The 27,609-nt window shown below is 41.1% G+C and overlaps 1 protein-coding gene across 8 annotated transcripts in view; it reads left to right on the forward strand.

Moving 5' to 3' along the window:
• Positions 1–1,481: 1,481 nt before the first annotated feature.
• The window catches only part of TEAD1 (TEA domain transcription factor 1), a 165,078-nt gene continuing 138,950 nt past the window's right edge, over positions 1,482–27,609 (forward strand). For 3 of the 8 annotated variants that reach the window (XM_062620193.1, XM_062620194.1, XM_062620197.1), the window contains exons 1-2: positions 1,483–1,776; positions 2,426–2,569. The gene's annotated coding sequence lies outside the window, so the exon portion shown is untranslated. Of the gene's footprint in view, positions 1,777–2,323; positions 2,570–23,714; positions 23,845–26,817; positions 27,076–27,609 lie in introns of those variants that run through there. The other 5 variants (XM_062620189.1, XM_062620196.1, XM_062620190.1 and 2 more) reach the window with 4 other exon arrangements.

Here is a 27,609-nt window from a genome sequence, read left to right on the forward strand (position 1 = left end):
TATATCCTAAAATATGTTCATTTTTGCATTCTCCCAATCCTTTGACCAACACCTGCTCAAATTTTGCCTTCATTTGATGTTATTACTTGTTGCATGCCATTTCTATAGGGCTGGGCTTTAGTAATTTCAGCCAGTATCATCTGTGTGACCAGAGGGAACATTGCATCTTCTGCCTGCGCTGCCTGTCCCACACACTCTGCATGGTCCCTAAAGGTAAAAAACAGATGTGGCCTCTGCAAACTGCAGTGTGAGCTCTAAGTGACTTGTTTTCAGGAGGCTCCTGGTTTGGTCACTGGCTAAAATGGTGGCTGTTACCAGCATGGCTGTCTAACAGGACTGGTAGTGGGAAAGCACCAGGGCAAGAATGTTTTTAGTATTCACAGAGAGACATGCTGAGCATTTTAATGTCATACACAAGGAATATACATGGCATTTATTGTAGTTCCACCAGCGTGTCATGAACTTTCATGGGATGAGAGCATGTTAATGCTGCCTGGTGGCACCAACATATGGTTCTTCTGAGGTTGTAATGTGATTTTTCCTGACAACTCAAAAAGTGGTAGCCCTGCTGGGCAGACTTTCGAAGGTGGATAGAAATGTGTGTTTGCACATCAAAATAGGCAATTTATTTCACAAACAGGCACCAAGGTGTCCAGTTATCCATTTTGCTTATGCAAATACAAATTTTCACCAGCACAACAGCTGTGCCTACCCTGTGACTATTTCCATAAGGTAGCAGATTGTTAACAGAGGAGACATGCCTTATGATAATGCTTGGGGAGCATTTCTGGGGGATGGGTCGTGCCAGTACAAGAAGGGTAAAGATAGTATAATGGCACTTAGGCTCACAACTGGAGTGGTGCAAAACTTCCACTGTCAAATCTGAAGCTGAGGCCAATTTTGTGAGAAAGCTTGTGACCTGGATTCAAGATGAAGACACCGGACCCCTAGGACATGCTGTGGCCATGTGGATTTGGGGTGCGATGTATTCAAACCTTTCCCACTCACCCTTTGTTCTGGGACTCTGTTGGGCCCCAGGGTGCTACGGGCACCCTTCTGGGCAGGGATCTGCATTTCCTAGGGACCGTCAGGGTTTGCGTGCACAGGGAGGGTTCTGTGGTGCACCCAAGGGCTGGACGTGTGTGAATGAGCGGGGCTTCACGGGGTAGCCTGCCCACCCACCAGGGTCCAGAGCCCAGCTACCTCCTCTGGCCCACCGCAGACCCCCATTGCAACCCCATATTTTGGAACTCCGCTGCAGACCCTGATGCAGATCCCTTTTGCCCCGAGCGCTGCAAGCCTGTGCTCGGGAGCTGCAGCCCCGTTCGGGACCCCACTGCTCAGCACGGCTAGCGCCCCTTCCCTCTCCCCTCCCGCGGGCTCCCCTATGAGGTCAGCGCAGCGCGGAGGCCCCGCCCGCGGCCCCGCCCGCCCGCGGCCGCAGGGGGCGGCGGGCCGCGCTCCGCCCCGCGGCCGCCCCGCTCCCGCGTTCATTTCATTCCTCCCCTCATTCCGCGCATTCCTCGCATCGCTGGCGCCGCGCAGCCCGGCCGGGAGCCCGGCCCGCCCCGCCGCCGGCCGGGCAGCAACTCATCCTCCGAGGGCTCCGTCCGCCGGCCCGCGGCAACCTACCGCCGCGGTATAAATAGCCAAAGCGGCGGATTAAAAATAGGCGCGGGGCCATAAATAGCCGGGGCGGCCCGGGGGCGGCGGGCGAAGTTTGCCGTTGTGAGCGCGGCGCGCTGGCGGTGCGCGGAGGGGGGCCGCGGCGCGGAGGTAAGAGGGGGCCGCGGGCGCGCACGCTGTGCCGTGCCGTGCCGTGCCTTGCCGTGCTGGCCGCCGGCGCTTTGTGCGGCGGGGCGGGGGGTCGGTCCCGGCCGGGGTCGGCCCCGGGGGGGGGGGCCGGCGCCCCCGCAGGTGGCGGGGCAGGCGGGAGAGGGGCCGCAATAAGGGGGAGAAGTTGTTTCCCGCGGAGTTTGTGCCGCTGCGGGGCCGCGGCCGGAGCTGCAACAGGCGGCTGCTGCCCGCCCCGCGCCGCTCCGCTCCGCTCCCCCTCGCCGCTGCTCGCACTTAGTTGCCTGAGTCACCGCTCTGCGGCCGGGCGCGCACACACACGCACACACACACACACACTCACTCTCTCAGGCGCGCACACGCACACACGCATTCAAGCGTGCACCGATCCTTGGCATTTTTCACATATTTTTTCCACGAGAAAGAAGTTGGGAGCAGCCCCAGGCTCGGCGCAGCCACTCGCAGCTCTCAGGAGCCGTCCCCCGGCGGTGCGCGCTGCCGAGCGGCCCGGCCTGGCGCGGAGCTCCGCTCGGTGCGCTGCCCCGAGGTCTGCTTTTCTTCCCCCCCTTCGTTTTCCTCTAAAAGATGAAAGAAGGAATATCCTTTTTCGCTGCTGCTTGTCCTTCTCCAGAGCTGCTGCTGCCGCCGCCGCTGCTGGTTAATTGCACATTCAAGTGGAAAATTTTCGGGAGTCAGCAGAAACATTGTATCCAAAAAAGACAAAGTCGCAGTTACAACACCACCGAGGAGATTGTCTCTGGAAAACTTCCTTTCGGTAGGAACCGCAGGGTTTGGGGTTATTTTAATTATGTATCGGTAACGTTTTGGAAAGATCTAGTCTACAGATGTCCCCAGTGCTGATGCGGAGGGCCGGTGGCAGCCTTTGTTCGCAGAAGGAGCGTTTTCAAAGGAAGTACACTTCTAAGGGGGAGGGAAAAAGTTATACAGTACGGCTTTTGTAACAGAATTAAAACAAAGCGGCCCCCTCAAAGCAGCTAAACAGAAACCACGAGGTTTCCGAAATAAAGCGGGGGGGGGGGGAAGGGGGGGAATCTCAATTTTTACCGAGTAACCAAGTTTGCGCTCCTACCTCGCTTGAACGTAATCCTAGTCGTGATTTTTCTCCTCTTGAGATCTGTTTTAGTTTGAATGGTGTTACAGTATAAAAATATTTATGAAACAATGAAATACCAGCCACCCACGTTTCTCTGGAGAGTTGTGAACTTATTAGGAACAAGTGCCTGCCTTTGATAGGAAGAAATGAAAAGTGACCTCCAGAAGTGCTGCAGAGTTAGGAGCAGTTCTGTTCTATGCTTGCTGCATGTAAATGGCTCCCAGTATTTTTTAACTGTTGCTGAGCATCATCTGGAAAAGAAAGGCCAAGAAACATCAGATTGGACTGGCATTTTCTGTCCTAAAATAGTATATGTAAGAAACATAAGCTGAAATGGCAGAGCCTCTGGGGAAAAAAAAAAAGTACCTATACAGCTGTATTCCTGTTTAACAGAAGCATATTTGCTTTCCCTTAGTGCTAATAAAGTTTAGAAATACAGTATTGCCAGTTAGCAGTTTTACAGCGGTATCTAACCTAGATAACAGCAACGTTTTGGGCTGCATGGTTAAAATACTGTTTTCTCTAGCTGAATGTTCCGTTTTTATGCAGTACACCTAATTTGGAAATCTCTGTGGGAATGCCTCTTGCAGGAAAATTCATGTAAATAACTAAGTGCTACCTGCAATTGAATATGAAAACAAAAATGATTATAATGACATTAGGGCTTAATTTAAAATTATGTAGGATTCTTCTTCTAAACCTATATTGGGACTGCATGTCTGTAATGTGTGTTGTATTCTGTCTCTATAAATAGTTGGGGAATACCATTACAGGGATATTAGATTGTACTGATGGTAAGATGGTGCTATTAAAAATGACACAGACCTGTATATTAATTACTTCTGGGGGAGGGAGGGAAGCTTGCATGTTTGTTTGTATATATGTATATTTATACACACATATGCATACTTTATTTGGGAAAAGAAATATAGGAATCAATGTAATGAATGTTCTTAAAACACAGAACTGCAGATTTTTATATTTGGCTCGCATTTTGAACTTGCAAGTTTTTTTAAATCAACTTTTTGAAATTATTTTCATTCAGGGTAAACTTTTTTGAGTTACAATTATTTTTCACCTTCATGGTAACGCATCCTTTTGTACTGCACTGGTTTTTAATTAGGTCATAAAGTATTTTCTATGCCAATAGGGATAATTCTACATTTTATTTGCTGCAGGTTTCTATCAGCTGACCAAGTAGAAATTTTGGGTGCAAAAGACTTATTTCCATTTTTCCTCTCCATAATCTAGAAGTACCTTTGGAAAGAAAATACTTTATTGCTAAACATGTTACATGTATTTTGAGCATCAATTTTACATATGCTACTTTGGTGAAGTAAATATTATTAGCCTTTGCACCCAGGAGAGTGTAACAACAGCTCTTGAGATTCAAATTACAGTTTTATGTTCTGTACAGTTTTAATGCTGAGTGGGGTGTCCATGAGTGATGAAGCAGAGGGAAAACTCTGATTTGACCAGAGTCCTAGTAAAGACAGCATCCACACAGAGGAGTCTTAATTAAACACCTAAAAAAGAACAACAGAAACTTAATTATGAACTAGACCCACCGCGAGTTTCCAGCTGAGAAATGATAGTGTATTGTGATGTATGGAGATGTGTGAGCATATGTGTAACATGTTTGGTATAATTTGTAACTAGTGTTTTGTTGTTGTTGCTGGATGGTGTAGTGGTTTAGGATATTGTTAAAGTGGTTTTTAGGCTTTGTTTGTCCATGCCTGAAAAAGTTAAGGTCAGTGAAGTCACACGCAGCGGAAAAAAGATTTCTTCCTTCTTTCTTTTTAAGCTACCCTTGTAGATCATATTGTAAGCAAATTTTCAGGACATAGTATAGGCAAAAGGGTAATAATGACTTCTGGAGCTACAGAAAAATCCTTGTGTCTTCCACCTGAAAAAAAAAAAACAAAACAAAAAGGGAAAGATAAAAATATGCAATTATGTATTATGATATAACTGTTAGTTTTCAATCTATCAAGTAGGATCGTTACACCTGTTGGAACAATTTCCCTAGAAGTAATCCGATTTCATTGGAAAGTGCCTAAGATTGTTTCCAAAACACAAAGATTCTGTGTACAGTTCTGAATGTGTGTGTTTGGGAGAAGGTTAGCTTCAAACATTATGTTTAGGATACATGGTTTCTGACTGTATATTCACATGCATATGTCACTTTTTATTTGGTATTTCTTCATGACATTAATATTAATGATACATCCTTCAAAAGATGGTTCAAAAATTGCCTTTCTGAAATTATTCATTTAAGAAGAAAAAGTTTGCTAGATCCAGTTCTTAGTCAGGTTAAAGTGCCTGGGATGACTCATAGGAATAAGCATTTACGGGATCAAATACTAAGATATTTACAGCATATGCTTTATGTACATGGTTAGTATGATATTTGGTGTCTAAAGAAGGACATGGGCGCTATTCTGTGTCTTTGATTAAAAAGAATAACAGATTTGACACACATGCTCTTAAATTTCTTTTTTTTTTTTTTTTTTTTTCTTGGGATTTACATTCTGCTTTGCTTGTGACCTGTCTAAAACTTGCAGGCAGATTTCTGTCAAAAGTTGGTCACTAATTCCATTTGTGCAGGTGAGGTGAGGGCTGACTTAAAAATCTGGTCTAAATTCAGGTTAATTCCATTGACTTAATATGGCCTGTTGCTGTATTGCATTGGCTGTAATGAGGATGCAAACCAGCCCTTTAAAAAGGATTTCGAAGTCCCCAGTTCATCAGAAACCTACTTTTGCATGAGAGGTATAGTAGTTGCTTATTTCTGGGATTTGAGATTTAATTACTGTTTTGTCGCCATGCTGCACTTTGTCATTAATGCTTGCCTCAAGTAGGAATGTTTTATATTCCTGAACTACAGTAATTCACTCTTAAAAAAAAAAATAAAATACTTTAAGTGAGTCCCCACAAAATTTTAGAACCTGCAAGAGGTAAATCATCTCCCTTGAAAGAAACGGCTGTGAGAGGGTTTGTGGCAGTTTAAGCAAGTAGTGTACAATTTAAATTGTATCCTGTGATGTATGAAAGCATTAATGGCATTATTTATTGTAAAGCCAACCAACTCTAAGCCACACTGAAGACACATTTTTAGAAGAAAAATCTCTGCAATAAATTCCCACTTTATGACCATATCTTGCTTTCTGTTCTTGCACAAAAGTTCTTTTGACTTTTACAAGTGGAACAAGGATGGAATAATATTTCCTGGAATAATTTTGTGTTTGGTTTTAATGATTGCTCATTTCCAAAACATAAGAGAGTGGAAAGTTGAAGACTTCAATCCTTTGAGGCGCAAACTTCAAATCTGCTCCTTCGATTTGTCATATAAAATTCAGATAGGACTTTTCTGATTTAATAACCCTATTCTGATACCCTGAACCTTTCTTGTTTTTCTATGAAGTCCTGATCTCGCTGCAGTCACTGTGAGCTTTATCTTACTATTGGTAAAGCCCAAATTTCTCTCTGTGTTGATGCAGATTCAGCAACTTTTGTGCTCTATCAGGTTATTAAAGTTCCACCAGAATTACATTGATTTTAAAATACAGGGATTGAAGGAGTAGAGGAAAGAGAAAGAAAGCAATGAGCCTAGGTCAGATCTGGCTTCTAACAACTAATTTGAGATACTCTACACAGGAAGTCTGTGAATGACTTGGCATAACCCATCATGTACTATATGCCCTTATTGGTTAGATGATTTTTTGTACATATGTGAAGAGCGTGATGAAAATCCGCAGAGTATGTAAAGGCTTTATAGATGCTTCTCTGGCTGGTGCAGGGCTGCAACCCCATTTCCTAGTCCCTCCAGCTTGTGCCTGGGTTTTTCAGAGCCAGCCCGTTTTAGTTTGGCTGCTGTCCAGTTGAAGGTATCACCTACAACTTTTTGTTAATTGTCTGCTAGTCATTGTTTACTGGAGCAACGTGATTATTCCCTCTGCATTCTGGTGTACCTTTCCAAATAGCCATCTTAGCTTTCCAGCTGTTACTTGCTCTTCAGTAAACTTTCAAATCGGAGTTTGTCTGTGTGGCAGCAGAAGCATATGAGCACAAAACCCAAGTTTATTTGCTAGCAGGTCAGAAGGTAGACTGTGAAATCTCAGTGTGCTGGAAGGAAAATTTAGGATTATGTGTAAAACTATTAAAATGCTGTTGACTGGGAATCTAAAACAATGACGAGTGCTGTTGTTTTTACAGATACATGAACTGAAAACTGCTGCTAATGATGGGAAATGTTAATTATGTGAGAACATATTGAACTTATATTCTCCGGCATGAACTTTTTTAAATGCATCAACTGTGCTGCCTTTTATGCACACAGCTTTCTAATTATCATAATTCAGTTCAGCTCTGGCTTTTGGAAAGAGTTCAAGTGCAATCTCAACTTAACATGAAAGGAGGTATTTGGTTGGTTTCTTTTTTTTTACTGAGAATGTTCAAGAACAATTTGAAAAGATAATCTAAAAATGCTACATACTTAGCTAAGTCAGAAAATAAATATGTTCCTGTAACTGCCTATCAAAGCAGAACAGATTATTAGAACAGCAAATTATCTGTTTTTCTTAGTATGTCTTTCACACTACTAGAGAACACCACTAAAAGCACATTTCCGTAATTGAATACCGCAGACCATAATATATATTGGTTGATGGTAGTTTTTATTTTGTCAATTTTTTAAATGATTGAGTGGATTACCGTGTTGTTATTAACAGATTTTTCCTCAAATACTAAGTAAGTGGCAAAGATTTCATTTTCTTAAATTAAAAGACAATTTTTTATTTTTTTTAAGTATTAACCGACTGTGTCTATAACAAGTTAAAGTCTCGTAGCAAATCTTCCTTATCAGTCAGTATTCACACCTTGTCTTCATGAAGCTTGAGGCAGTTGTAAATATGAGGTTTTTCTAAAGCATTCAAACTTTTTTCCTTTTTTTTTTCTTTTTTTTTTTTTAATAAGGAAGAAATAAACTTCATTTAACTTGCACTCGAATTATCCTTTCACAGAGGTTTGGTTTTGTTTTTTTTTTTTTGCATGTGATCAAATGGTTGGTTTCTCCCCCCCCCCCCCCCCATTTTACCCAGCTTCTAGCTGAAAAAGAAGTTTTTTTCTTTTTCATACTTGTCTTTTCCTTTACTACAGTACATGCTACGTTTCTGAAATGCAAAGAAAGCCCCAGTGAAACAAAATGACTTCATTTGAGCTGGCACTTAAAAGCAGAATTCACTTCCATAGTGCTGAAATAAAAGAAGCCAAGTGTTTTAAATAGCCACTCCCCTAGGCCAGAATGTTTTTAGAAAAGCTCATTGTCTACATTTGAGCTGTAGCAGTATGCCTGCCTCTGTTAAATCTCCTGATCCAGACAGCTCGATTTCTAAAGTTGACATCTGGTTTACTCTTTGTTCACCTGTTTAAAAAAAAAAAAACAAAACAAAAGCAAATAGGCAAGTGTGCCATTGCCCTAGAGCTCTGCAAGAAATGAAAATGCTCTTGACAGTTTGTCAAATAGTGCTTCCAGTCTAAGGCTGCAGTAGCCTATTGTTATGCGAGCAACAGGCAACAGAAGTTGTGGCACCATATGGCTAGTATATGCTTCAGATAAGCTATCTGTTAATTTAGCTTATCAGTAGTGTTTTGATATGCTTCATGTTTGAATCACCAACCAGTATGGCTTTGGGTATTTTTGGTGCCAAATTATTCCTTAACGTTATAGACATCACAGTTATTCCCTTGGTGGAATCTCTTGCCATTCATTCACCTCACGGTGCTGTGAACAATGGTTTTTATTTTTGGAATTAGCTGGCTTTTTTTTCTTTCCATGGTTGTCTTTCTGTTGGGAGATTATAATTCAGGAATGACATTTTGGTTTTGAGGGGAGAACATGTCAGAACAGACTTTGGAAGGAAAGGTAAATTCATAGAGGTTTAGTGGATTAAAGCCTCTGTTACGTGTATCTCAATTAAAAAATATGCAGTGTTCGGAGACATTAATTAATGGGAGAAAGGAAATTTTATTCATATTTACTCTACCACCATCATGAGCACACGCTTCTTTGTCCTCAAGCTGGTTTACAGTTCAAAATAAAAGGAAAAACTGTGAACAGGTGCTTTTTCAGCATCTGATTTTACCTTTCTTCTTTAAAAAAAAATTACCTTTAAAATAAATTGTGTCCCAATATCTGCTCTCATCTGATCTTTGAAGATTATTTTATTTCTTCTTTCTCCACAATCAACTGAAAGCCTTGTAGAAGACTTGAAGTTTCAATGGAACTTCCTTCATCTTTCCCCTCTACTGGCCTTTCTTGGGCTGTAATTGTTTTGTTGCAGGAAAAGTATCAAACTATAGATACAGGCTTCCATTCAATGCTGAAGTGATATCCTTAGGGTTGGATCTGTCTCTGTTGCTCTCTGACCTTACAGCACATTCCTCTGTGTCTTTTGCCCTGGAGGCTCTGTCTTACTGTTCCTTACAGGGAACTGCATCTGTCTCTAGTTGCCCCGACCCTCCTTATTCCTTGGGTATGCACTTACTTGCTCTTGGGCACTGCTTGATCACGCTTTTTGTTTCCCACCTCTTGCTATCCACCTTGCCAGGTGCTCCTTATCCTCTCTCTTCTGCTGCTCAGGGATGTGTTCTTGCTGTTGGGTCCCTTTGCCCATCCCAGTCACCACACTGCTTCCGTTTCTTTCTTGCACTGGGTTTTGGAAAGAAAGAACTGCTTGTACTTGTACGATGGCTTTCATGTCCAGGATCCTTAATGACCAATAAAAGGACCAGATTCCTGGTCAAAGAAATTTACAATCACCTTCTAAATTTGTTTGCTGGTGCCACTTTTATAGTAATGAAAGGTCAAAGAGAAGAAAACTTTTCTCCTGTCCCTTTGGAACAGAGTAATATGACAGTCTGGAACAGTGGCCATTCTTTAACACCCCACTGATGTCCATGCAGATGAACTGCATGGAAAGATGCAGGAGCTGGCAGAGCACCTCGAGGACACCCAGGTGAGTATTGAAGTGAGGGGTGAGGCTTCCACCTTGCCTCTGTGCCCAAGCCAACATAGGCACCTGCATCAAAAAACAAAGGTTTTCTGCTCTTGGCTTGTCATCTAGGGCTGCTAACAGAGGCTTTTAGTTTCTCTGCAGGGACATGAAATGCTAGCATCTGTCCACTTAGAGCTGTTTGAGTGTCACCTTAATTTTGAAATCTGCTTTAAATTCAGATTTAGTGTTCAGGTCCTTGATGTGGCTCATGCAGTTGGACGATAATAGCATTTTTTTGTCTCCTGGCTCATTGCAAATTAGACCTGTGATCTCTCATTCTGGTGTGACTAGGGGGAAGGTAAGAGAAGAGGCTGGGAAAGGAGAATATTGAGGCTTCCAGTTCTCTGTGAGGCATGTGTACATCTTCTTTATAAGTAATTTCTTACAGCTTAACTGTGAGATGCAACTTCTAGTCCACTATTATGTCTAGTTATCACCATAATGAGTATGGTTGTCTTTGGACCAATGGGCCCATTAAAACATGACAAATGTATGCTTACTACACTAAGATGCAGCTTTCATATGGTCATGGGTTTTTTTTTTTTTTTGTGTTTTTTTTTTTTTTTTGGTGGGGGGGTGGTGTTTGAAGGTTAAACTTCAGAGCCTGTGAATTTTTAGTTGATTTGGTATCAGCTCAACTTATGTTTCATTGGTTCCAGTCATTGTTTTGGGATAGAAAATCCATAGCTCCATATAATGTGCATTTTGTTTTTGAAATTGGCTGTTATTTATGCATAGCAATTTATTGCTCTGCTTCTTGGCATATTTACTATATGCTTACTGACCAGCTGGAGATAAGCAGTTGAAGGGGGCACATTTGAAAGACAGTTTTAAAATACGCGGCTTCCTGTTCTAGTTCGCTTTAGAGTCTAGCTTTAGTAATATTCTTTGTTGGTGAAACAATGGTCCATAAGTAACTTTATCTTCCAAAATCTCTGAAAACAATACAGAGAAGTGTAAGGGGTAGTAGAATTATCATAGTTCTTGGTTGCTTGGAAAATTAACTAATATTTGGGCCCCTGAGATTTTGGAAACAAATTAAAGAACCCTTTCTGAGGTAGCAGGAGCAGGCTGTTTTTAATGGGCCTTCTGTATTAAGGAAAGTACAGTATTGTAGGTTATTTATTTCTGGGCATGCAGTGCAGGGTGAAGAGCCTGCAATTCAGCTAGCAGTGCTTCTGTGCCCTGAGGTAAACTCTATTTCACAAAGGGAATTTTGATTATGGTCTACTGCTCTGTAGCATAGTGGAGGCTTCAAGAGGCAAGTGGTAAATGCTACCAAAGAAAAGCTGGATTGGAGCCACTGACGTCATCTAAGTAAATCTCTTGTAGGACTATAGCCATAAAATGACTGCCAGCCACTGAGCGCACTTTGGCCTTTTCTTGTCAACTGTTTTAACTGCTGGGTTTTTTTTTCATTCTTTTTTTTTTTCCCCTTTCTCCAAGCAACATGCATTTTGTTTTCTCTTTTTCGTGCTTGTTGTGAACATGGTGAAATATAGAAATGCTAGCATCCTCCTCTCTCCCCACCACACTGTGCATAGCATGTGAGTAGCTGCAGCTTGCAGTTCAAAAATTAAAAAGTAAACCAGTACTTTTCCATACATGAGCCTAGCAGAATTAAGCTTCCACCACAAGCTACTTTTTAGGTGCAAGAGCCTTGGCAGTTCAAGTTACAGCATACTGATGAGATCTGTGTTGTGGGCAAAAAGCATTTTGATGCACTGGAGGGCATGCTTCCCTCTGGAAGAGCTAAACGCATAAAAATGGCTGGGTTTGAATTCTGAATTAGCACAAAATACATGTGCTTGTGTTAAAATCCAGGGTTAGTTCTTGCTTTAAGATTGATCTCTGCAGCTCCAGTCACTCCTGAAACAAAACTTTACTGTTCTTTCAAACACCCAAATCTATTGTTACCAGCTGTTTTTTGTTTTTTACATGACACTTTTAATGCACAGCTAAAGAAACCATATGCGTTAACAATAGGATTCTCTAGAATTCATTGATTAATATGTACCAGTACATATGTGTGTACTTAAGAGCACACCTAAAAATGTAATTGATATCCCACCTGTCCTCCACTTGAATTTCAGCTGTATCATGATTGCAACAGAAGTACTCAGGTTTTGACGGTGGATTTTGAATTCATTGTCAACATTGTCTCAAAATGAATTTCCAGGAAGTCTAACATGCTATTTTTTTAAAAACAGACTGCTCTGTACAACACATTTACAATTATTAGCCAGTGTCCCATGACAATATTTGTTTACTTGATCTATGTACTTTTTTACTTTGAAAATTAAGCATCACTGGTTTTGAAGTTTGAGTCTTATGATCAGAAATATATTAAAACCAGTATCTTATCCATGAATCATTAGATGAGTCAGTTCCTGAAACCACTACAAGCCTCACAGTTCTTGGCTACAACTGAAAGCAGGAAATCCAGGCTTCAATAACTTCCTTTCCCAGTATTGGCTATAGCAGTGTTAGTGGTTAGTATATGCTGCTTTTGTAAGCAATAGGAAGATGTATGTCTGAGGAACAAAGGCACTCAAGTCAATTTGCTGAAACTGTTTATAATTTGTGGTCTTGATCTGAATGTCAGGATATATTGCCATATACTACATTCTGTGCTGCAGTACATTTTCCAGCAGTGATATTCAGAATATAAAATAGAGGGGACGCATTAGGGCACAGTTCTTGGACAAAACCCACCTAATCAGTTTACCAGAAAATATGAAGATATTTTAGTGGTAACATCCAACTCTTGAAGAGGAATAGGAATAAGAACTGAAAACAAAGGAGTAAAATTGAAGTGTTTATTTAGCAGTTACTTTGTTTTATGCTTGTGCAACAAACTATTTTTATTCTGCTTCAGTGCTCCAAAAGGGCTTGAAAAAAAATCCAACCCAAACTTGGAACTTGTAAAATAAAAACACATGATTTGTTTTTCAGTCTCCTTTTTTTGTAGTGAAAACTGTTTGCCTCCTCATAATCAAGGACACATTGATTGTCTCTGTGTCAGTGGAGCATTGTTGGCTGCAGAATCTATCTCTTTAAGTGTGGAGTGCCTGTACACCATGACATCTGTGCAAGGGGATGCAGTATTTACACTTTTGAGCTAACTGGGCCAGATTCAGGTTTGGTACAATGTTGATCTTAATGTGTTTAAGCCTGGAAATTATTCAACACTTTGTATTTTCCTTAAATATTATGAAAGATAGTTTGTTATCTTGTACGTATTATTTGGTTAATTTAAGTCTCTAATTAATTAGCAGCACATAAAAGCCAAACCTACCTTCTTTAATTATTCTTTTTGTTCTTCCCTCCAAAAAATCGTTTGTTCATAACAAACTGGGGAGAACACAAGTATTGAGAGTAATAAATCAGATACTGTGTTAAAAAGCTACCTTTGACAGCATTGGGTAAACTGTATATGCAGTATTGATTAAAAACAGAGAGCTCTTAATTTAAACAGGCAGAATGGTGATTGCGCATTAGGCAACATCTTTTATATTGGATAATGTGTGAATTGCTTTAATAAAGCAAGCTACAAGTTGGATTCTTAGTTGGTGCAGTTCAGTGTTGGTAAATCGACCTCAGTGTAATGGCCATTTAGAGTTTTGGAGCCAAATGGCTGACACATGTCATCGCGTACTGGTGTTCAGTGTGGTGCTGCTTGAGTCTTGTGTTTGTCAGGCAGTGACACTGACACAAGACTCTCACAAGGTGAGATCCTTTGCACGTGGAGACCCATATCCATAATAGGCTTTTCCCACCTCCTCTCTCTGTCTACGTAGCTCTGTGCCCATGGGAAAGACCTAGAGAGGGTCAATCCTTTGCTCAGACAAGGACATTAGAGCTTTTGAAGGACTGTTTGAGTTATGGGGGAGGTTGTCCTTGAGGAAGAGACTCTTCTCTCCTAATTGACATGTTTGCATCAGCACAATTTTCATGGGCACTCTTATGATGCCCATGCCAACTGCTTTTTTTCCCCCACAGTGGGGCTGGTAGCATCGATTCAGGGACAGGCCACTTGGTGTGTTTTGTCATAATGGAGGTGTGCCTGAGGTGCCCAGTCTGTTGCTGGGACTTTTGGCATAGCAGCAAGCACCCAAGCGAGCTGCTTTGTAGACTGGGGAGGGATTGAGATTTGTCTTAGAATATTCAGTGGGATGCTTATTGAACCATGAAGGTGCAGATAGCATTCAGAAAAATGTAAACAGAGCAATTGCAATTCTCACAGCGCCAGCACCTCTGGTACGGGAAGTTTGTATTGCTCTCAGGTTTTGATACTATGTTTCTGCAAGTTCCTACTGTTCTGCTTCTGGAGGCAAGTGTATCAGGCAGGGGAGCTCAGAGCAGTCCGGCAGAGATCTGTGCCGTCCAGCTTGTGCCGTGCAGAGCATCATGTGAGCAGAGTGGCTTGGACTTAGCAGAGCATAGCTATATAAACACCTAGACTGTTTTGGAGGCAAGCTGGCTTGTCTCAGCCTACCTTCTCTGTCACATTTAAAGAAAAAGCAGCAGCCTTTGAAAGAAGGGCTAGATGCTTACATCCAGGAAGGAGGCTCCTGGCGAGGCATGGATCACTTCTTTCTTTCTTTCTCTTGCATAGTTTTAGTGGTGCTTTATGCAAAGATGCTGTGCTGAGCATCAGCTGTTTGTAGGAGAATCAGCCTCACTCAGGTGTGTCCCCTCTGCTGTTGGAACCAGATGCTGATGCTTTAGGGATTTCAGTGTTCAGCATCACACCACCTATTGTGGATTTAACTCACTGCATTGTAATTAACTTCTTGTAATAACAATAATGATAATAATTTACTTACTGAAATAACAAGGATGTTCTCTATGCTGCTTCTGCATGCTGCTTTTGGGACAGAAATATTTCTTCTTGTTTTCTGTTTAAGGGAAAACTTAAGCACTTTAGCAGTGAATTTCCACAGGATCAAAGTGTATGTAAAAGGCATTGTTCATGTTTATGACCATATGAAGTGCAATTTTCTATTAATTAATGTTAAACAACTGTTTAAGAACAAACAAAAGAAACCTTAAAGTGGAATAAGCATCTGAAAATTTAGAAGCCAGTTGTAGTTGTGCTTGATTTCATTTGTTTCACTTGCAAAGAAATGTAAATGATTTAATAACGTTTTCCTAGTTGAATAGTCCTGAATATGGGAACTGTAATGCATAAGATCTGGAGATACATTTTGATCAAGTTTATACACTTTAAATGTGTATGAACTGAACATCTTTGTATTACTCTTGATCAGAGAGATGTCCTGTTGCTCTAATGTGGATTTTGGTTTGGGATTAGAGGCCTGGGGCTTTGAATTGCTTGATGTCTGTAGACCTAGTCATCAGTGGCTAGTGATTGATTCATTAATTAAAATCAATTTAAATGGATTTGTAAGCCTCATGTAACAGATTATCTTATTAGCAGCATGAGAAAGGCACTGTGATCTGCAAGGAATGTGTCGCTTTAGACAAAATATAGCACAATCTTTATGGGAGAATTTAATGAATTGCTGTTGCTGTAAGTGATCTGTGCAAATGAAAGAACCTTGCTTAAATCCTGTGTTTAACAGACCCTTCTTGTCAAACATGGTTTTTTATTATTTTTTTTTTTTTGTGAGCCTCCTCCAAAAGACTTGAATTCAGTCTTGTTGTGTGCATGTATGCATGTGCGTGTGTTTGTGTACGTATTCATGGTCACAGAGACACATTAAGTATTGTTGAGCTTCTGATATATTCTGATTTTGGAGACTGTTATTTTTTTCTTTAACATTTGCTTTACCCCATCTAAAAATATCTGCAACAAGGAAAATAATTTTATAAATTACTGGGAACAAAATGAAAGAAAGAACATCTAATGCTGTTTAATCCATGCTCCGCCTGCTCAGCAGTACTGTCTGGAGGAGAGGCTTTGGACAGCTGGAGGGGGCCACGCAGGCAGAGGGGAGTTCTGGCAGAAGTGAAAGTGGTGAAGAGATGGCAATAAAAGCTTTCCTGGCTGGGAGAGGGGAGGCTTGCCTGTCATCTTTACATTTGTTTTGTGACTTCTTTTTACGTCGGAACGTAAAGGTAGTCATTCCAGGCATCTATGTATGTTATTAAGCTCTGTGATCAGGCCTCAAGAACATCTAAGCCAAGGTGTCAACAAAATCAATGGGAATTTTGCATTTAGTTTCCAGCAGAACAGGGTTGTTACCTCCAAATCGCAGCCTTGCCCACAACTTTTCAGTAACCTCAGTAATGTGTGTGCTCTCTATTCTGATTTGTAACCCATGCTTCCACAGGAAATGAGATTTTAAATTTTGCATGCTATGTTGTAGCATCACTTTACATATTTCTTCCCTAGTTTGTGCTCTCTGTGCATTTGTGATTAGGGAGCAAAGTGAATTATAAGATCCTTTTTTCATGACAGTGAAGCTAGTTTCACTTCATGTTCCCTCTGCTGTATTGTAGAAATAGAAAAATCTATGAAAACAGGCAGTAGTAAATGGTTGATATCAACTAGAAAATTTTAGCAATCATAAAATAACCCCACAAACCAAAGCCACTACTATCATACAGCTCTGAATTGCCTCAGATATTATCCATTCAATGTGTAGGCAATTCTTCACAGCAGAGCATTGTTGATGAGTTTTGTTTGTCAGATAATCTTAACATCATTGGCAGTATAGGTTACAAATCTTTAACCAAAAATGTTTGAAAATTGATTGAATTGGTAAACCCAATTGTAATGGAGTTCTGGTGAAATTAAATGCATTGCCTGAGCCATGCGGAATTTGCTATGGTAAAAAGCTTTCTCATTGCTTGTAGAACATTGAACAAGATGTCTGGAAAATGCAGTGCTTTAAAGTAAGTGTAATACCTTACTCATTTCAGTTGCAAGAAAGCTTGGTGGTGACCTCCAGTTTACTCCCTAGTTATCTCTTGATAGTCTTTGTGTGTTGTCTTTGGAGGATGGGTGATTCACCTCACCATGCATGTGGGTAGATTGCCAGCCTGCTGCCTACTAATGCCTCCAAGAAATTTGAAGAACAACTCACAAGTGCACAAGGACAGTGCAAACTATCAAAACAGCAGCTTTTGGGGCTCCTCAATGCACATGTACACGGTCCGAGAAGCCGATGCTACTTACTGCATCAGTCCCTTCTCTGAGTCTGCAGCTGGTGCAGATGTATTAGTTTGGAGGTTCGTGGCTCTGTCCTGCTAGGTCACTTGAGTCTGAGAACTTGGAAGCCAGCATTACAGTCTTGGGCATGACAAGTTATTTCATTTCATTTCAGCCTGTGAATCCAAGGAGAAAGTGCCCTGACTTACATTAGCTTTTATTAGCATGCCAATTTGAAATCAGAGTAGTCATGCAATAATTACTTTGTGAACCCTTTGGTTTGGAAAGGAGCAAGGAGACTTATACATAGAAGAAATGTGCTCAGTGGTAGCATTTTCTTAGAAATGAGAGGAAAATAAAGCAGATGTGGTAGTTTTGGCTGGAATAGAGTTAATTGCTTCATAGTAACTGGCATGTGCTATGTTTTGGATTTGCCAGCTGGGGTTAAACCACGACAGCAGGACATAAGCAGGATGTAGCCCCCTCAAAGTGGCAAACCTGCAGAGAGGTATAAAATGTAGGCCATGACTACTAGTCCTCTCTTCTAGTACTGAATAGTATATGGAAGTGTAGTCCTTTCCTTCAGCTGCTTCATTTTACACATTCAGTTCTTCAGATGTAGAACCACATTTTCAATTAATTGACCTTCTTCAGTTTATTTCTACCATAGGTTTCTGGCTGAAAGGAAAAGGACATCGGTGAATAGCTTGTAAATAGCATACTGCATAACCCTGCCATTATGATGACTTCAGGGAATATTTTCCATTCCACGTTTGTCTATAATGTGAATCTTAGTAACATTTGTCTTGTATTAAGGCTGCAAAGTAATTTTGTATACATGTTGCAAACCTTGCGAAATGTTTTTTTGTCCTTGCAAATTATAAATAGTTCAGTTGGCTCAACTATCCCTTTTGTAAGCACGTGTTTTTTTTTTTTTTTATAATAACACATAGTTATGGGGCAGTGTTGTGCGAAATGCAATTGAGTTGTACAGTAATGAGATTTCCATGGTGTTCTATGAAGGTCAATGGTATGCAATTAATTGCTGGACTGGTGATGGGTGCTGGGTAGGAAGTGTTGCTGCGCAGACACTAAATATAATAATTAAGCTCAGGAGTTAGTATTAAAAGCATGGAAGATACATGACTCTGTCATTAACGCAGAATTTGTGCTGATATTTGTTTTAACAATACTATGGTAGATGTAGGCTCATGCCTTAAAGGTATGCTTGCAATTTATAGTTTGCATCTTCAAAGAAAGTGTCTGTTCCCAAGCTTGGAGTATGAGGTCCAAATTAAGAGGACTGGGTACTTAATCTGTTGCTAAACTTTGGCGCTTGGTAAGTCGGTCTTACCAAAGAAAGTTTCTAGTTCTTGCTATGTTCAGAGGAAAGCTGTGTGCCTTTGAAGGCTTTCAGAGGGGGATCCTGGCCATCACCCTCTGTGGCTAAATAGAGGTGGATGGCATCTCCCTTGTCTGAACAGGGAAAAGTAGGAGTTTACTCAGGCGGGGATAAAGTGTCATTAGGTATGGAAATTTGGGTGTGGATTTGAGCATGTCTTTCAAATGCCTAGGTTATCTCTGCCTGGTTTACACTGTAACTGCCCTTTCATGGCCTAATGGAAGTATTGCTGGACAATGTAGGGAAAATTTTGCAGAATGAGGAAAAAAATGTATTTGAAAGCTGCCTAATTTAACTGCACCTGCAAACTCTTTGGTTTTTCAGGCTCAGCAAGGTATTTCTGGTTTTTACTGAAGAGTCCTTAGAAAAATTGTAAGAAACAGTCAAAATGTTAATGTTTATTTTCTTCCTTTTTACAACACAGTCCCGATCCCATTGTGTTTAATTCTGCTGCTGTGCCGTGAGGCTGACTTAGACAACTGGAAAGTGTTTAAAAAATACTGTGTGGTAGATTCCAGTGCGTGAAACTCTTGTAGCACACTTGTTATGGTGTGATGCAAACAAGACATAATTGCGAGGAGCACAGACTGACTATTCTGCTGGAATAGGCCAGATTGAACACAAAATGTCATAACTGTGAAGACTGGGGTGAAATCTTGGCTCCAAAAAAGTCTGTTAGAAATCAGTGGAGTCTTCTCCACTTACATTTACATCTTTATTCACAGAATCTTTTACTCACTGGAAAACAGAGGAAAGAATTAAAGGAAAATTCAGATTAAAATTTGTCAGTTCATTGTCTGTCCCCAGTTTTAATCAAATAGATTTACTTGAACTCATAGCCCTCTTTAGACACACTGCGGAAGATGAGAATTGCTCTTGTTTCTCCTCTGATTTTAATGGAGGATCAGTTAATATAAAAAGGACAGTTTTCCTTGGCTTAGTCCATCTTTGTAAAAGCCATGACTTGGAAATAGGAGAATGGCTCCCCATGGAATCCTGCTGCCGCTGAAGGCACTGAAATGTGTTGTGAATCCCTTCGGCTAAGTGCTGTGGGAAATCATGAATTAATGTTTCAACATAAGGTGCAGAAATGTTCATAGATACTTCAGTGGAACAAGAACTTTTTAAAGTGATGTTTTCAAGGATCTACCATTCCCCTTGTGGGCTAAACCTCAGTGTATAAAATTGCTGTAGATTTAAAATAAATAGAAAGCTTAAAAATATTTTGCAATGTATGTACATCACATATACAAATTCTCACCAACCCACGTTTGAAGTCATTGGATTAGAGCTTTTCTAATCTGGTGATTTTAACGTGCCTGGGGATTTTTTTTTACTGCTTCTGGGAAGAAAGGTGATCATATGATTAAGGCATAAGTCAGGGGGCAGAGATTTGCATTTGGTTTCTGGGGCAGAGTTGAGTGAGGAGGCTGGGAGAAGTATTCATTGCTCAGATTTCTAGTGTAGGGGCAGATGTGAAAAAAAAATTCAAAGAAAAATCTATTCAATGCATAGGTTGTGTGAGTTAATATTTGCAAAGTCTTTTTATATACCTATGTGGAAAGTGCTGTCAGTGTAAGTGATTGTCTCTGAGACAGTGATTTCCCTACTTCTTTGCTTTACACAATTTTCCGTAATTGGCTTGGAGTGGTGCGATTGAGTGTAATTAAGTCTCATAATTAATTAATATGTGAAAGCCTACGCAAAAGCAGAATAAGTATTTCACATTTCATGATTTGTTCTCTTCTGTAAAATTAGAGTAATAATACCTTGTTACTTAATGCTGTAAGCAATAATTAGGTAATAGTTATAAAGTGCTTTATTATGAAAATGTATGTAAAGAACCATTTTTAAGTGGGGAAACTAATGCATAGGTCTCAGTCTTTGCAGAAAAGCTGATTCTCCTCTGAAGTAACATGCTGAAACTGGTGTATCCCAGGACCAGAAGAAATACTGAGTCAGTATTTAAGTCTGCTCGCAGAATGATCACAGCTTTTTGAAATACTCTTGCTGAGGACTTGTCTTTTTTCTTTTCGTCTTAATTAATAGTTTAAAAATCCTTAGTTACAGGTGTAATAACAGTGATTTTTGACTTCCCATTACACTAACAGCCATTAAACAGGCGAAACAATCACACATAATTTAGGACATAAAATCTCTGAGTTTATTTTGTGATGAACTATTAATAAACTGCTTTCATCACATGCAGCAATTCCAGATCTGTGAGGGTAAGGCAAGTTACAGAGCCCCCTTAATCCCTTTCTGAAAATGACCTGCCAGCAGCTTTTCTTTCTTTTCATTTGTAAAATTGAGTACAGGTATTGACCTGGGCGTTCACTCCACTGATTAAATACCAAGTGTAAACCAAGGGCTGGCTGCAAATGTCTGTCCAGCAGCCTGTGTGGAGGAAAAATCACATGTGCTGCCTGTTTGGCAGATGCATCCACAGGTGAACAAAATGAGGAATGAGTCAAAACCAGCTGCCCTGATGACAGCAAAGGTCAATAGGTCTCTCCTGGCTTGTATATTTCTGGGAATAATGCTTGGGCTAGGGATGGGCCATCAAAAATCTTGTTCTGACTGCTCCCTGGAAAGGCACTGAAAGCCATGAATCTTGGCCGGAGTAGTCAGAGCTGAAGCTTTTCAGTGAAACCACAAATGATATGGCCAATAAGCCAAGAAAAGGCAAGCAGTTCAAAGCCATGCCTAGACCATACTTTTATCAGCTCTTTGACTTTACTGTACCAGCTCTGCAAAACTGAAGAAGTGCAGGGAACAGCCCCAGAGAAGGAGCGATGAACCTTAAGTAATTAGCCTTCCAACTACACAGCAAACAGTATTTGTGCCTGGCAGGAGTCCAGGGCATCAATACTATGGGTGAGGATCTGGTGGATGATGCTTGCTTTAAGCAGTCAGTGGCAGCCTTGCCCGAGTGGCTCTTGGAGCTGCTCCCTCACAGATCACTCATGGAACTGGTCAGACAGTGGTGAAGCGGTTCACTTTGTAACTCCCAGAACTCTGGTGGTATCCTGAGTTAAGTGAAGTGGTGATACATTAGCCTACTGCTAACATCAAAACGGAACCTCCAGAACAGACTTACTACGGGGAATGTAGGAAGGCTATTTTAGCATATGTCTTCTGTAAATGTAGCACTACTGATATTTAACTGGTTTAGATGTAAGTTTTGGAAATGCATAATCTTGCATGATAAAGTTTGGCAGAGAAATGCAGTGTTCTCTTTTATTGTTAGCTACATCCTTTTCCTGTGAGAGCTTATGAGAATGTTTTCATACTTAACATGTTTCCTTTCTTCACTACAGTTCATCTGCCAATCTGACCCTCCCAAGAAAAGTAAGCTGGCTGTAATCATCAAATAGATGAGGGGAGTGTCATCAGGAAAAGAACAGGCAAATACAAGGTCTAACCCTTTCTGCAGAACTCGGTTTGGCTCTGTAATGCAGAAGGTGAGAGTCAAAGGCGACCTGTGTATCTCCACACCACTGTAACAGACATCAGAAAAATACACTGTCCCTTTTGTAAACTTCTTGAGAGAACTTCAGAGCAAACTGTTGTTTACAATGAAGCAGTGGCAGCTGCTGCATAGCTAAGTCTGCAGTTGAATTGCCATAGTATATGAGCCTCTTGCTGTGCCCCTCATAAAACTACCCTGAAAGAAAAGTCATATTTATCTCAAAAGTGGCAGGCTTGGCATGATGCCCTGGTAACTTTTTTTAGCCAACCTGAAATGAAACTAGCTCACCCTAACTCTGCTAGATTTGAGTTCACCTAACCTCCTTCTGAGGGAGGCTGAAAGAAAGGAGTGGGGAGAGAGGATTACGTACAGTTTTTTATGTTTCCCTGGCACATTTCCACTATCCCACATGAAAGATCTTTTTAAAATCACACTGAAGTTTGAAATATATTAAATAATTAAATTAAGATTGTACACATTCAATTTTGGCTTTGCTGAGTTCAATGCACGAATCAAATAACTACTGGAGACGTAAGAAAAACAAATGCTTGGCACTTTTCCCTACAAGGCTGAATGTGAGTCAGTATCGAAGAAGGCTTCTCAATGGAAAATGAGAAAATAATCTTAATAAAAAATTCAAATTATTCAGATGAGCTGCTTGTAAATTACATACATAAATATAGTAGTTGCCACAATGAGAAACTTCTCTAACACATTTTGGCAGACATTAACTTGAAAATAAAGACTGAAAGATAATTACTGTTATTATTCTTATTACTACTACTACTGTCGTTTTGTTTTGCGCTGCATTAGCATTAAGAGGCTATGAACACCCAAAATCCAGTGTTCCAGACTCTGCTCTACTGTAAAGACATACTCCCAGCTCGGGAAAGCTTAGTTTTTAAATGCACCAGACCACGCACAAGAGAAGGTCTCAGGCAAGGGAAGCTAGGGGTCTTGCTCAAGCCCCACAGGAGCTTACAGCAAGACCAGGGCTTAATCCTGATCTGCTAAATTCCAGTCCAGCCTTCTAACCAAAAGCTGCATCCCTCATGTAAGCCTTTCGAATTCTCCTAAGGGGGTGTGGCTTTGCATTTCTTCAATATCTAGATAAGGTATTGACATATTCTTAGGAAGGTTGTCCTGCAATCCAGATAAATAGATTTTTCAGGTCATGAGACATTAGGATGCTTCATGATTTTTTTTGAATCTCCTACGTCCCTCCTTTTTATCATAATAACGTCCACCGGTTTAATTTTTATTTCCTTTTCTGAGAGGCTACACCCCCTCTCACAACTTGTCACACATCATGCAGTGTGGAGGTGCAGCATCCAGAACCAAAAGAGGAAATGTGCTGATTTTGGCAGTTGACCAAAATTACCTCATTTCTTTGCTATTGGAAGTTTGTGCACTTTTCTGGCAGGCAGCACAGCTGAAAATATGATTGCCTAGTTCCTAGCATGTCTTCATTGAAGAAAATGCTTGCCAGGTACTTAAATGCTTTATACACGTCCCTTCTAGTAGCAGAACATTCCTGATAGACACAGGCAGCTGGACAGCCTGGTCAGAGGGAAGCAAGTATGGGACGATTGGATTTAGAGAGCAGAGGAAACGGGACAAGCTTTGCAGATGAGGTCTGGAGCTTTTAGGACTCCACAGGTGCATGTGAGAGAGGAGTAGTGACCTCACAGATGGGGCTCGGGTTCTATCGCTCTGCTCACCAGGCTGTAGAATGTTTCCTGCCTCCTCACAGTGCGTGGTCTGGCGTCCTAGCGGTTGGGCTTCTGGTGAGCCACCACCCAACATGAAATTGCGAGGAATCTTCTTTTGTCAGAGCATGGCTGCCTCCCTCTCCCTAAATGAAGCCTAAGATCGTGGAAACTTCTGGTGAGTGATGCAGGTGTGTCGCTAAATAAGATTATTGTAGCTTTATGTTTGTGCTTTGGCTTGCCCAGAGGCTCTGATGGGAACAGAGCCTGCCAGTGCAAAAGGACAAAGCAGCCTGATAGGCTGATTCAAAGGTGGCCTGCAAGAAAAATCGGAGTTATTCAGAATTTTAATTGAAGAGTCAGGTGAAAATTAAGTCTTTACTCTTTAAGTTTAAAAAAAAATAAAAAATCCTGGAAGTGGTTAATTATTCCAGGAAGAGAAAGTAATAAAAATATGCATAGAAAAGTAGCTATCCAGATTTGAATGGTGATTATGTGATTGTATCAGAGGTACAGATGTTTGTGTATGTTGTAGTCTCCTAGAAATATGTAAGCTTCCCAGAAGAACCTGCCTGCAAATCACCAAAATCTCCTTTTACTGCTTTCCACCTTTCTTGAAAATGTTTTGGGTGTGTCTTTTGCATCAGAAGGGGATGATACTGGTGTTTGAAGGTTTGGCCTTGGAGAATGTAAGGGCTGCAGAAATAATGTGGCGAAGGAGTTGAGCAACAGCAAATGACCTATTTGCCTTCACTTGGTTAATCACTTCTGTAACAGTCTTCTTTAGCCCAGCATGACTGACTCTCTTCTTTTGGTTTATTTTGTGAGGATACAACTTTTGGCAACTCACTAACTATTTTGATTATTTTTGGAGACTGAAAATAAAGTGACAAAAGCAAATCTGCAGCAGACCTGCAGATATATTGATGGACCAGTAACTTGTATGGAGCTCTTTATGGGTAGACTTCCAGAATCTAGTTAAAATACGTGAGAACTCCTGCATCACATTGAACAAGTCGTCTATAGTTGTCTGTAATTATATCAGGCTCTTTCTGGTGAAGACACTGCAATAAGACATTGTTGCTTTTGGGATGTGAAACTTTGGCATGATATTTGTTCCACTGTAGACCCATTTTTGAATTCCAATAACAGCTTCTTAAAGATTGGTTAGATTAGATGTTAGCTGTTTGATTATACAATCTTAGATGTAATTGTAAACAGATAAAAACCTCAGCCAGCATTTGAAATAACAATTAAAAAAGCCCTGCTCAAAACTGCTTTCAGATTAACTGCTAGTGACCGTGGATTTGTAAACTATATAGAAGCACCATATTTAAATAAGTAATTTCTCATATTGCATGCACCACATGATATAGCTATGTGATGTTTTTAAAAGAAAAAAATCAGATTATCTTTGGCTGTATTACCAGATGGTGTGTAATGGGCAACAGTATTACAGATTATGAGACATGACTTTCACTCCTAGGTAACCTGACTGACAAAACCTTTGTGCCTTATAAAAACAAGATACTCAGGGACTGAGTAGATGGCAGAATTGTGTTTTCCTACCCACAAAAAATCCCCGTTGACCAGGAAACAAGTTCATACGTGTAGTCAGAGGCAGAAGCATGCAATCAAATGAAAGTATTTCTACCTTGCTCTTATTACTGTTTGCATTTTTCAAACATTAAAAACAAAACTGTTGTACGGAAGGCACTCTCCCTGCTAATGTAGTTAAATTTCATTGTTGTAACTTGAACCTTGCTGATGCTGATCGTGTAAGTATACGCTAGAAATAAACCTGAAAAAAACCCTGTGATCTTAAAATGGAAGGCTAAGCTGTAAGCGGTTTGGAAAAGTCTCTGGTTACCTAGGTGTATTGGTGTAATTTTTGATTTGGTAGAAGCCCTTGCAAGGAAGGCATGAGCCCGAATCTGTATGCTGGGAACAGGGAAACAGAGTGGAAGGGCTGGGCCCGCCGGTGGTTCCTCCTCCTTCTCTGGGTCCACTCACAAAGTAGCCAGGTGCTCATTTGGAGTCAGGAGACTGCCAGTTTGAAATAGCAGTGTGCTGGATTTCAGTATCTGACACAGCCAGTTCCCTGGCAGCAACAGGAAAGGCAGGCTTGGGCCTTTGTTTTCTGACAGCCAAGGAACAGGCATAGTTTGGAAATGCGTGGAAATTTGAATTCTGAAAAGACACATTTGGTCACCAGAGAAGAGCTGCCTGCTTGGAACACTGGCAGCACTGTGCCTTTAAACAGATGCATTCACATTAAAGGGAGACATGTAAATAATGCAAAGGGGTAAACTAGCTTGAGTTATGTGTGGTTTTAGCTGAGTGACTCTTACTGCCTTTTATGGAAATCTCTCATCTAAAGTCCTTCACAATTATCCCCAAGGGCAAGTATTAACCCCATAAAAGAAAGAATATCTACAGTTACACATCAGGCATTGCGTATCTGTGTGATGGCTGTGGTTGACTTTGGCCAAAGATGGTGCTTTATTAGTGCCGACGCTGGCAGATGTATAACGGGAAGCTGGGCTGGCTTCCTTTACTTATGAAAGAGGAAAAGTCTTCAGGCAGAGTGATGAACCCATATTGCTAAGTAAGCATTTTGCAATTATGACGTGCTGTTCATAAAGAAATACATTTAAAAAAGGACCTATTGTGGCCTCAGCTTGGAAGGCCGTGAGCCTGGCTGTGCTCTAGCGAAATGAAGAGCACTCAGCAAGGCTCCTATGCATTCCACTGTGGAGTTGGGGCAAAGTCTGTTCTCAGGTCAGTGAAAGCAAAGTTGCAGTCCCAGGGCTCTGTCAACTGCCATCGCTACTGTGACGATAACATCACCGCCAACCTCCACATCCCTCTGGCTGGAGGGGGGCAGAAGTGGGAGCTCTGATGCCCCCACTGTGTCTGGCAGGGTTTGGTTTGTGCATTGGCAGGGCTTTCAGTGCTTACAGTAGGCGACAGTTAATACAGCAGGCTTGTGAGTAAGTTGTTGATTGATTGAAGTACTGTATAGAGCTATGAGTTAGCACTGCATTATCTGATGTGTGGCTGCTGTTCTGCCGCGGGCTGGCTGCCCATAGCCAGAGCTGCCAAACCTTCCTTGGATTTATTAATCAGGTGATGTCACGAGTCCAGACCAGTATGTCTGCACTGGTCTTGGTGCCTGTCAAAACTGATCTCTGGAAAAAAACAAAACCATGTGCAATGGGAGTAGTGAGCCACAGTCTGATTAAGGTGCATGTCTGCGTCTTTGGTCACGCCGCTGTACCTCGAGGAGAAATGCTGGCCTCTGCAAATGGAGTTCAGAGCTTGGTTGGGAGGCACTGAGGCTCTGTCTGCATGTGTAATACCACATAACAGCTACTAACATCAGATAGCAGCAGTGCGCTTACCTGAGGTAGGAAGAGAAGAACATTGTCTGTGGTTGAAGATACAAAGTGAAACTTAAGGAGAGACAAAGCTGGAAGGAAGCCCTGGCTGACAGCCAGAACATCGCAGCCCTTGCATTTGGGGAGGGATCTGAACAACAGCTTGACCAAAACACAGAGGGTAAAATTCTTTGTACAGGGATCACTGAGGCTTCGGACAGCTGGGAGCTGCTGGCCTTTGGGTGTCAATGGTACTGCTTAGCTTCCAGAGGACTCCTCTGAAATCAGTGCTTTGATTTTCTCTCTGGCATTTCTCAGCTCGGGGGTTGGAGGCTAGAAAGGTAGAGTAGCAGTAACACAGACTGCAGATCATTTCAAACCCTTGTATTTTATGTTAACTCACTCTCTGTTCTCATTAACTAAGAAGTTGCTGTCTATGATAGATTGAGCCAATATCTGTCTTCCATCCTTTTTTTTTTTTTTCTACTTTTGCTACAGCTTCATTTTTTTTCAGGAGGTAAAAACAGAAATATGTAATTAGAAAAGAAATTCTTTGAACTTAT

The sequence above is a fragment of the Pezoporus occidentalis genome, unplaced genomic scaffold, assembly GCF_034315485.1.
Source record: "Pezoporus occidentalis ecotype Australia unplaced genomic scaffold, CSIRO_AGI_Poc_V1 ctg22, whole genome shotgun sequence".
NCBI classification, from domain to species: domain Eukaryota; kingdom Metazoa; phylum Chordata; class Aves; order Psittaciformes; family Psittacidae; genus Pezoporus; species Pezoporus occidentalis.